Genomic DNA, 12,333 nt, shown 5'->3' with positions numbered 1-12,333 from the left:
CAGTATCCAAAAGTAGCCACTGAGAGCCTTTTTTGATGATTAGTAGAAGAAGCACTTATGTTTCCTCTTGGGGCAAGACCCACACGTAATCATTTACATACCTACCTGAGACATAACTACATGCTCAGTTCTGCAGCAATATGACATTTTGATCTCAGGCGTTATTTTTCTTTTCTTTTGCTGATTCCTGTAGTTTTCCTTCCACATTAACCAGAAAAAACATATTTATCCTTTTGAGCTTTATGAAAAAGATTTTTTATTAACATGCTATAATTTTACACTGCAAGGCAGTGCAATTGTCATTCTTATTTTTCTCCTAAATGTAATTAAAATAGAAATGTCAATGAATAATGTCATGATCAGGTTTTTTTTATAAACGAGCAACCTCAGAGTTCTCAATAAATAGTCTTTAATTAAGACCATTTATAAAACAGACAAATCTGAAACAAATGTCGGAGATGTGATGGCGCCTTGGAGTTTAACTATCTGTAAACAAAGTGTAGTTATGATGCTACTTTTAACTTAATGTGGGATGCAGTTTGTAGCACAATGTGACAGGTGGCCTTATGTTTAAAGATGGACATCTTGTTACATAGCTTCATTAGATGCCCTCGTACTGCCAAAGCAAACACGCGCTTAAAGATAGAAAAGTATTCAGCTAATCGGTTGACAGATGTTTGCTGCGAGCAGGCCGGTCTCAAACATTCATTGTATTTTCTGCCTTAATGAGCACATAAGATGGGAACGCTTGTGGGCATAAGTGATATCTTTTGGACCAGATGTTCAGAGAAAAATGGATTAAGTTTATAGGAAGTGACTCCAGATCTATTGACAGTTTTAGGATGGGTTACATTCTGGTTGACAGCTATATCAGCTCTAAAATCATATGAACTGTAATGATGCCTCTAGGGATCAACTAACTACTTTTATCACTCAAACAATTCAAGGTAACAGGAAATCCCATTTATTTCTTTTTTATGGAAAAGTACAAAAATATATATATATATATATATATATATATATATATATATATATATATATATATATATACAATAAAAACATCAAAAGCCACAGCATGTAGGATTGGTGTCAATTTGCACATAAAACTGCTTTTAAATGGAAAGTCACAATTCATGAATTCTTTCCTATTGCGGAAAAATTACTAGCTTAATGAATTTGGTGCAAGCAGCATCTAAGTGACTATACATTGTCAAAAACTATGCAAAACACCACAGATAGCCAAAAAAAACAATGTTACATCACCCCCATTGTGTTGCAATATTGTATCATCGGCATGTCCACCTTGCAAAGTGTCTTTAAAGGACATGCAAGCATCAGTACTGGTCCAAAAATGAATAAAAAGAGTAATTTCTCGTAAAACCTACCATATATACTCAAGTATAAGCCGACTTAAGTATAAGCCAAGGCCCCTAATTTTACCCCAAAAACTTGGGAAAACCTATTGACTATAGTATAAGCCAAGGGTGCATTGGTCACAGCCTCCCCATTATATAGCCTACCGGACCCTGCCCCATAGTATATAGCTTGCCAGCCCATATTCCCCAGTATATAGTCAGCCTTCTGCCCCAGTATATAGCTAGCAGTGGGAGAAGCTGGAAAGGTGAGTTTTGATATATATTTTTTTTACTCGAGTATAAGCCGAGTTTGGGATTTCAGCACATTTTTTTGTGCTGAAAAACTAGGCTTATACTCAGGTATATATGGTACATATTTTCTTTTGCATCATGTGGACAGGAACTATTCTTATATATAGTATTTATGGCTCATTAGAATATGTCATAAGATCATGGTCAATGTTGATCCCACCTTAAATATCTCAAAAAGGGGGTTCCCTGGACCGTTCCATTGTAGGGCTGAACGTAGACTACTGTGCATGTGCTGCCACTTTCCATTCAAGTTTACAGGTCTTATACAAATAGCTAAGCAAATAGACATGTATATTTTCTTGTTTACTCTGATTAGCGATCTGCATGCAGAGGATTTACCTTGTTCCACCCAGGCTGCTCTCCTGACATGCATCCTGGTCACCATGGAAATCTATACCAGACAGCTGGAGACAAGAGGAGTGTGGGTGAAGCTTGTTGGGAGGGGCAGCAGGAGAGGAGTGGACTCTCCATCTGTAACCTTCTATGTGCAAGAAAATAGAAATCACCACTGTTAATGGCAACAAGAAAACAGGAACTTGAGTGATGTCACAAGCATGTGACTCATCATATGTTTCAGGTTATTCAATAACAACCATGCTGTCCTGATGCATGTGAAAGCCCTTAGTGGTCTGACACAAGACCTTGAATGATGTCACAACCAAGATAAGATGTCTGACCTGCCGGAAGAGGAGGAAGTTAATTCAGGCTGCGGGGGAGAGGGATAAAGTTAGCAAAGTTTAATTATTTTACTAGAAACTGTATATAGTTAATGCTGGGGCGCTGTATATAAGTAATCCTGGGGTTGGCTGTTTATAATGCTAGGGGTCTGTATCTAGGTAATGATTACTGGGGGCTGTATATAGCGTTTACTGGGGACTGTATATAGTTATTACTAGCGATTGCTGTATGGACTACATTAAATGGGGACCCCCACCAAATTTTGTACCAAGGGGCCCCCCACCAACCTTAATCCTGCCTTAGTCGGCTTGTTCAATTACAAACATGTTGTCCTGATTAAATGCCTTATCTTCATATTGCTGAGGTTAGGCATATAGCCTTCCACACTCAAAATATAGAACTACTCCACCATAGCGAATGTACTACCACAAAAAATGGAGTTACAACGTTCTTTAATAAAACCAAAATTATATAAACTTTATTCAATGTATAAAACAACACACTAATGTATCTTCATGAAATGATTCATGTAACAGACGATATCCAAAAATAAGTCAGATCAGACAAAAACACCTAACTGTATTACAGGGTATATTGCTCTGTTCCTAAAATGGCACATTCAACAAATAGTATTGCCTCCACAACCGTTCACACTAAGGGTAAATATAGGATATGCGTCTGAACATTGAGCTTATAACTAAAAGACTAGTGTCCTACCCATTTCCTGCAGTCTGAGGTTGCCTCCCAGATTCCCCAACGCGCTTTGCCCGCGCTTCTTCAGGGTGAAAGAAGCGTATACCGGGCTTTATCAAAGGCTAGTATTCAGCAGAATGATAAAGGTATCATTGGAATTATTGTCCAGCTGTACAATAGAAGGCTGGTGGCTTTAAAGGGCATATAACACCAGGATAAAAGACTGTATGCAAGTGAGCCTGAAGGGCTCCAGGTTCCATTAACACCTATGAAGCCTGGAGCCCCTCAGGCTCATTTGCATACAGTGCTTCACCCTGGTGGTAGATGCACTTTAATATTAAGCTTGATAAACTACAATATAATGTAGAAGTTTCAAAAATGTCACATTTATGAGAGAATACATTTCAGCAGTAACTACTTGGTAAGGAAAGTTTTCTGCAAATAACAGACATAATTTCAGCATGTGACAATGAAAGTCCTCAGAATATGCAAGTTAAGAGGAAATTACATTTTAATGCCTATAAATGACTGAGACAGTAAATGGGTATTAATTTACAACAGATGTGCGCTGAAAAGGTCAATTCTGTATGGTGTAACGCAGTTCAGAAATGCGGATGTTCAGATTCTATCATTTGGAATTAAACTATAGATTCCCCTGCACCTGTAAAAAGGTACAGACAGTACTCTATAATGGTATGAGGGGGAATAGGAAAATATTACTTATATAGCACCAACATATTCCACAGCACCTTACAACAAAATGACCTAACAAAATAACAGTCAGGGTTGGTGCCTCGATGGCTTGGCGTCTCGGATGCAAGGTGCCCTGAATTTACTCAATGCTATCCTAATGCTGCTCTGAGGCTGCTTTGTAATAGTCCTATATTGTCTTTCTGTATCGTGTCTATATCTGGAGGTCATGTAGAGTTGCAGTGGACCTGGTGCTGACTGTGGTCTTGGTCTGGTTAATGGTATCTCCTACCTTGGGCTTCACTGGTTGAAAGGTTTTCCTGCGGAGGTGGTAGTATTCTGCTGGTACTCTCCTAGTACCTAGTCTGCAATTGTGTGGAAAGTTTTTGGCAGTACTCCATGTTTGGATCTAATTGCCCCACGGGATTTGATGTTGTGTTATGAGACGAGCAACTTTTATGGTTTTTCTAAAATCTTACACCCAATGTTACTCATTATGTGTATCATATCCCTCCAGAAGTGGCTGTTCTTTCGGAGGTTGGCTTCCGGAGGTTGGCTTTGGGGGAAGCACTGTGGTTCAGGAGTGGGCTTTCCTCCCTTGCTGATTTGAGCATGTGCTTTTACCAATGGTGACTTAAATATGTGATCTTGTTACAGTGGGAATTATATGGTCCCCTCGAAGTGGACTATGGAACCAACTTAATACACAAACTCTCAATCCATCTGAAGTGAATTGTATTTGCATGCTTGCTGTTCTATGGATGGGTGAAATCCTCTTGTTTTTGGGGCAGATTGCCTACTATTCTTAACAAGACAAACCCTTACCTTTACAAGACGGACACTTTAAAATCTCACCAACTATATGCTACTATACTAACCTTTTATGTGGTGGTTTGTTGGTCTGTTTCTAATTTTTTCAATAATGATTGATTGAAGTGCTTTTTGTTGGTTTAACAGTAATTGGGGTATAGTTAAGAGGGTGACAAAGGCTTCAGGGAGGAAGTCCCTGGGCCCTTCCACCTCTTAGAGAGAAATTGGCATATTTTGAAGACTGGTCAAGAAGAAATAATGTAAGAATTATTTGGGTCCCGAAGAAAATGAAAGGTGGAGACAAAGAGAAATTTATTAAGGAATGGTTTATAGAAGAAATAGGGAAGGATTATTTATCCTCGATAGAGATGGGCAAATTTGTTAAAATTCGGTTCGCCCCGAATCGCCGAATTTTTGGAAAAAATTTGATTTGACCTGAATCGAATCATGACGAATCACGTTAAAAACAGGTATTTCCTGGCTGCAGAGAGCCTGTAGGGTGTTGTCGAATGTTGTGCCCCACTTAAATATTAACCAATACTTTGATCAGCAAGTGATGTAACACTCAAGATAAATAAATGTAAAAAATTACTGTCTCTATTAATAGTATACAAATAATCAAAATACACAATAGATGAACTACAATAGATTAAAAGCCATGTGTGATACAATAAATAGTATTATAAATAGGCAAATAGTTGTATGGCAAAGCCCAAAGTATACATGCAAAAAACAGTCAGATATGAGTAAGTGCATAGACTGATCCTGTAGGATGAAATGACAAAGGGGAATTTGAAAGCAAATACCATACCAAATGGAGATCACACACGGGAGTTGGCCCCGACACGTGTTTCACTATATGCGCTTTATCAAGGGCATATGCGCTTAAATATGCATAGGGAGAATGGTTTGGTCTTCAAACAATGCTGTGTTTTAGTATGACACGTACATGACAGCCGCCGCTCTTAGAATCACTTCACTCTTCACTTCCATGTTCACTTACAGAGGCCATGTTGATTAAGTGAATAGGAAGAAATCTGTGTAAAATCCACATACTTACTGTAGTGATTTCTGCTACAATCCCAGGGTGTCCATTTTGGGGGATCTGTATACCCCGAATAGCAGTTCTTTTTTGTTGCTGAAGTGAATAGGAAGAATTCTGTGTAAAATCCAGATACTTTCTGTAGTGATTTCTGCTCCAATCCCAGGGTGTCCATTTTGGGGAATCTGTATACCCCAAATAGCAGTTCTATTTTGTTGCTGAAGTGAATAGGAAGAATTTTGTGTAAAATCTACATATTTTCTGTAGTGATTTCTGCTCCTATTCCAGGGTGTCAGTTCTTGTGCTTCTGTATACCCCAAATTTCAAGTTTTTTTGGTAAAGTAAATCCGTAACAGCATAAAAAATGTTAGTGCTCTACTCCTTTACATAAATTTTCATATGTTCATTCCGAAGAACAGTCTCACCAAATCTCAAAGTATGTTAAAAATTTCCTCTGTAATTCCTCCAATTTTTTTTGTTCATTTCCTGTACTAGTTTCTGTTGTAGACTTCGTTTCACTCCCGTGTTCAAAGTCCCAAGAAGATCCTATGCAGGAATTTATGGACAAATAGTGCGGATTACCGGGGTAAAGAGTAAAAAGCTTTTTATTGTCATATACTCACAAAAGTAAGTTAAAAGCGTGCGTATCATTAAAAGTCCACAATGACGCCAAACACCTCGCACAACCTAGGTTTCACCCTCTCTGGCTTCTTCCGGGGCCAAATCAACATAGTTGATTAACCAATATGTCAGACAGAGAGGTGGCAGGTCAAACAGGGCGCAGCACAATAAGGGGACATCACAGAAGGGGTGATTCTGTGTGGTCAGAACAGCCATTGTCATCTAGTGGCAGTGAGTTGACAAACAACCCAAAGGTTGACGATTGGTTGACTAGGTCATCCACTTCCTCCCAGATGACACCTGACAACCCCATCCAGAAGTCTGTGGGTTCATCAGATACAACCCTTAGTTGGCATTGCCCAGGAGCAGGTCAAAGGCGCCAAACTGTCCTCAACCAGCCTATATCCTTTTCATTTCCCAACGCCAGAGATCTACTAGGTGGTCTGGGCTCAGCGCCACTATACAGCGAGTACGAACTCCTTGAGGACAGTCAGCAGCTGCTTGGCAGTGAAGAGGTGGGGCAGAAATTGGCTGCTTTGTGCAGTAGGCGGGAAAGTACAGATGTGGAGAGTGGCACGGGAAGATATGTTGCACTTGCAAGTAGTCGGGTTGTGCACTTGGGAGTCGGGTGAAGCCAGGGATTCATCATCATCGTCAGGAGAAGAGGGTGTCAGCTTGTGTGTCAGGCACCAAAGCAGGCAGCAAGTCTCTACTGTGGCCGTGAGTAAGCAGGGTGGCAGCAGTGCAAGGATGGGAGCCAAACGGCCGCGGGGTGCAAAGTAAGTAAGAGATGGCACAGGGGCTCAGCGAGGCAGCGGCATTAGTAGTCACAGAGTGCAGATTGTTGGCAGTAAAATCACCACCTCAGTTTTTTGTTAGGAGCCGAGCCTGTGTATATGTAGAATCTGCGGGCAGAAAGATAAGTGTGGCCAGGGAGCTAACATTAGAGAACGTAATGTGTTCCAGATAACACTCACGGTCTGCACCACCTAAGGAAATTTTTAACCAAAAAAAAAGGGGGAATGGGAAAAGAGAAGAAGATTGGGAAAAAGAATGTGAATATAGTATTAAAAATTTGCTTTTATTAATTCATTAAAATCCTGAGTGTATGCTCAGTGTGTATGCCGTACGTAAAAAGTTCTAGTATGGCAGTATTTTGGCTGCCATACTTTATCCTTGTCACATGGGTTATGCAAAGTCACCCTGGGATGCTGACACAGGTATGGGTCCCCTTACAATTTGTTACAGCCCTCCTAGAGACAGCGGTCTTGAGGCTAAAAGATCATAAGGCACATCCACGTTACTGTGCGGTACAGTACATCACTATGCATATGCCAGCTGTCACTATATGAGGAGAGAGTGCGGTTAGGTGTCTGATGCACCGCTTCTCCTCTCGCTATGGCAACACACCAGCTTGTGATTTTTTGACGAGATCGCGGCTAGAGTCTCGCTGCTGAGACTGTCAGCTGTCTTATGTTCGTCGGGTCTGTGCATCTATTTATGATCTTTAGCAAGGTAACTATTGACACTAGAGCTGTCCCTAGATATTTCTATCCCTACACTGTGACTAAGGATAAACAAGAGATGTGTTTTGCCTTCTTCTAAGGGCAACGGCGGCCGGGTTCGGGCGCCTTTTATTTTAGAATTTAAGATTGACGGCTTGGTTAGCCAATGCAGTTCCACTGACAATCCAGTGTGATTAACAACATCATATTGAGAGTGGATCTATTCATGCTTATATATTAATACTGTTACACCGTTATTGTGTTTACAAATAGCACAATTAGTTTCCTTTATACAGTTTGTAATATGATTTTTGAATTACATCATATAAGACTCAGAAAAAAGGCCAGTTAATGAGCTTAACAGTACTGTATTTCTTTAGTAGATATAAGAATATTATTTGTAATTTCCAGTATGATATTTTCTGCATTTTTTATTTGCATATTTTTAATAATATAATGCCAGAAAGCAGTTGAGAAGGGTAGCGAATATCAACTTCTTTCTTTAATGCAAGACATAGTTGTTTGTATGAAATGCATAAAACCAAAAATTCTTCTTCTCAGTCAGACAACTAAGATTCAAAAAGTAGAGAGTAACAGTCCCTGTGAGGTACATTTAACGGGCTTACCCTACACTACTTGTGTATTAATTTTGAGCTTTATTTGGATTTGCATGATATACCGCAAGCTAATATTACGGGACAGCCACACCCCCGATTTCTATTGCACGAAAGCCGGCGCCGATGCGACACAATCCGATCGTGTCCGCCAAAATCCCGGGGCAATTCGGCACAAATTCGGCGTAAATATTCGTAAATAACCTGATGAAAGTGCGCGATTTGGACCGTTAGTAAATGAGCCCCAATTTGTTAAGGTTTACAGAAAACATCCGAAGCCAAAGTTATCATTCAGGCCTCTGGGTTTGAGACTCCCCATCCTGTAAATCCCAAAACTCTCCGATTGCTCCGATTGGAGAAGCAAGGTATCCATGTCTCCACCTATGATCCCTAGTGTAACTTGGGTAATTGCCCACCCCTTGAGGCCTCTAAAGTTGCAGTTGTGGAATTTTTTGAAATGTTCCACAATTGGTGTGGGTTGAATTGGTTTATTTTGCTTCACAGCCTCTCTCTGCATTTTATCATAGTTTTTTTAATCCTTATTCTCATTTCTCAAATGGTTTCCCCTAGGTACATTAGCTTGCAGGGAAATTGGAGAGCATAAATTACCTCCGGATGAGAAACAGGTCTTATTTTCCTTGATCAAATTTATGTCCGTCCTGCGTATTTATGGTATCGTTCCTTCTTAGTCTTGCAAGAGTGACTCTGTACCAGCATGTTTCCTATAGAGGAAATCCTATATCCACATGAGACTTTTTTTCCTATGATTTGGGCTAGGTCTGGATCCAAAGTGAGATTCCCCCAATGGCGATTCATGATCTTATTTATTTCACTCCATTTGTCATGTAGAGTAGTGATATATCTTGTTTGTGAATCTTCAATCTTTGTTTTCACTTGTAATCGAGAAGATCTATCAATATGGAGTGCAGCGTTATATGCTTTCTTTATGGAGCGGCCAGAATAATGTCTCATAATGTCGTAAACATTCTCTAAGGGCCATTGCCCCTTCCTTGAACCTTTCAAGGGTGGAACAATTTCTTCTTAATCTCAGGAACTCTCCTTTGGGAATTCCCTTGATGGTGCGAGGCTGATGCACACTCTCTGCATGTAAAAGACTGTTAGTGGCCATTCTCGTTTGAACCAAGCCATCTTTGTCTACTTTGATATTAATATCCAGAAAAGGAATAGAGGTTTTGCTGTACATGAGGGTGAGTCTGATGTTACAGTCATTTTCATTGAGTTGTGATATGAATTCTTCATGGTTTCCTCTGACCCTTTCCAGATAAACACCACATCATCAATGTATCTTTTCCAGAGTACAACGTGATGTGTATATTCCTTTAGAGTGTCACAGGATACCCTGTTCCTCCTCCCACCACCCAAGGAAATGATTGGCGAAAATAGGCACACATGCAGTGCCCATCGCCGTTCCCTGGGTTTGGAGGAAGAAGCGGGCATCAAAAATGAAATAATTGTGACATGGGACGAAGAGAAACACTTCCAGAATGAATTTCTGTCGGATTGGGCTTTTATTGTTGTAACGTTCCAAGAAGTATTTAACAGTATCACAACCCACTTGATGTCCTATGCTCATTTAGAGACTTTCAACGTCTACTGTCACCAATATCTTGTCTTGTTCTAGACGTACCCCTTCTAAATCTTTCAAGATTTGCATTGTGTCTCTTGTATACGAGAACAAATCCTGAACAAAGTGTCTTATTTCATTATCCGACCATTGACTCAATCTCTCAGTCAGGCCCCCGATACTGGACTCGATAAACTCAACTAAAAGTTGCCACTTTCGGGTGCCTGACCGTGAGAAAGTCCCTCTCCTAAGTGGAGATGGCTCTGTTCTACCATCCTTTGTTTAGTAGTTTCTGGTATTTTACCAGGAAATCCTTTGTGGGATCACTCCACAAGTGTCTAAAGCATTGTTTATTCAAAAGTTTTCTCTTAGCTTCTTCAATGTAGGACTCCTGTGGCCGGATAACTATGTTCCCCTCTTTGTCTGACTGTTTAAGAACAATGTCCTCTTGTGTGATGTTTGAACTGTGCGTTCAACTGTCCAATCTCTCAATATCCCTAGAGACCATTTCAATAAAAATTTTTACTGGGGGGCAGGACTCAAAAGAGGGCAGCGTCTTAAATTTGAATTGAATTTGTTGGCCCATTTAAAGAAGAGACTGCAGCATCTTAAATGTTCTTAGGAGGACACATTGTTCCCATCTTACAATTTGACTGTTCTCATGAAACTGACAGCTCTGTTGTGTATGTGGAGATCAGACCAATCAGCTCCTATTGATTTTGTTAAGAGCTACTGCAGTGACTCAGTGCATCTACTACACAGCTGAGCTGTCTGCTTCTTGTTCCATTCTCTGCTAATGGATGGAGAACATTAGATCTGTTGAGATGCTAGGTGTTGGACCTCTATCAATCTTATATTGAGGACCTACTAAAAATAGCTAGAAGAGATCAGGGAAAAGACCGGAGGATGGTGCATTGGGTAATATCTTCCGGGTAAGATGTATAAAATATGGAAAAATGAACTTTTTTTCTTTTCTGTGTACTATCCTAATCATACCTCCATCTCTCTGGGTAACAGTCATTAAATCAGACACACTAAGACACACTGAATCTGTACTATGCTTTGTGTTACTTGATTCCTTGTATGTATTTCATTATTTTACTCGTTATAAACAGGAAACCATATTTATGACAATGTTTTGTTTCTATGATATAGTATGCCGTTACCATTGTGTTCTGTTTATTCCTATTGACAGTAAACTCTGCTGCTCTGACCTTTTCAGCATTCCATAGGATGAAGCATTGATCATTCCCACAACCCCTTATTTACTGTAAAAGTAGCCAGAGTGAAACTAGAAGCATAGGCAGCTAATCAAAATGCAGAATATTGAAAAGGTTAAGGTCTGTGTTTAGAAGGATTTTTAAAGTTCATAGTATTTAGTAAACTGCATATGAGATTAAAATTTGCATGGTGTGTTTTATTTCTGGCAGGACAGAATTTAGAAATATTTCCTATGACACATGTAAATTAAGATTTCAAGTAACGTGGAGGGGGGTACCGAAAAGTTGTGCCGGAGAGAAGACAATAAACATTTTACATCTAAAAACATAAATGCAAGGTAATAATATTCCGAGTAATTAAAGCAATTAAATCTTCGCAGAGAGATCTATTGCAGTCCGATCAAAATGCACTTAGCTCAGCTAATATCAGCCATGCATTTCCTGTTCAGAATTGTACGTACTGTGATTAAAACTGTGTTATAATATGAATTTACTGCTTAAAAATATTCATTACATCTTCCGGAGACTGTAAGAGCAATATCTGGGCTTTGTTAAGCAGAATGGAATTATAGCCATATAAATCCAATCCTTACAAATGACAGCAAAGATTTATCTGGAAAGTATTTATTCTATTCTAACTCTTTTAATTAATAGGCAATTATATAAATATATCAGCTTAATGAGGCTACATGATATACCACAATAATAACATCTGAATAGAATAATATCAGGGAATTTATTGCAAAACAAATATAATAGGATGAGGGTAGTGATAAAGAGATACAGAGGTATTTAATAGATTCTAGGTCAAGGACTTTAGGAGGTCTCCTTATCCTCCAAAGAAACGCATCTGTGAACTGTGTCCTATAAATCGACCAATTGAGACCGTTTTTGATTTTATCAGGTTTTACTTCTTTCAAATATATACATGTATTTTACATCATTTCATTTCATTTCATATTCTTCTTATATACAAAGTTAATTCCTCGGCTAGTAAATGTACAACCTAGTGAGTGTGCTGTCACTTTTAAATAATGGAAAAGTTCACCTTGTTTGGTGTTCTGGCAGTTGTATCGTCCACCTGTTGTGACGTTTCGAGGGCCACGCCCTCTTCTTCAGACGTGAGGCGTGGCCCTCGAAACGTCACAACAGGTGGACGATACCACTCTGTCCAACAGTCAGAGACATGGTAGTCTCAGCCCTGGAGC

At 39.5% G+C, this 12,333-nt stretch overlaps 2 long non-coding RNA genes across 5 annotated transcripts in view; one reads left to right on the top strand and one right to left on the bottom strand.

Annotated features, from left to right (window-relative positions):
- LOC140076526 (uncharacterized) overlaps positions 1-2,138 on the bottom strand; it is an 83,848-nt gene extending 81,710 nt beyond the window's left edge. Inside the window, exon 1 of the long non-coding RNA XR_011849604.1 lies at positions 2,007-2,138. This is a non-coding gene — a long non-coding RNA (uncharacterized lncRNA). The remainder of the gene's footprint in view (positions 1-2,006) is intronic.
- LOC140077121 (uncharacterized) overlaps positions 1-12,333 on the top strand; it is a 247,915-nt gene that overhangs the window by 149,004 nt on the left and 86,578 nt on the right. The gene's annotated exons all lie outside the window — the stretch shown is intronic.

Source organism: Engystomops pustulosus, chromosome 9 (genome assembly GCF_040894005.1).
Source record: "Engystomops pustulosus chromosome 9, aEngPut4.maternal, whole genome shotgun sequence".
Classification (NCBI taxonomy): Eukaryota; Metazoa; Chordata; class Amphibia; order Anura; family Leptodactylidae; genus Engystomops; species Engystomops pustulosus.
The sequence above is the reverse complement of the archived record's forward strand: the minus strand, read 5'-3'. Positions and strand labels throughout refer to the sequence as shown.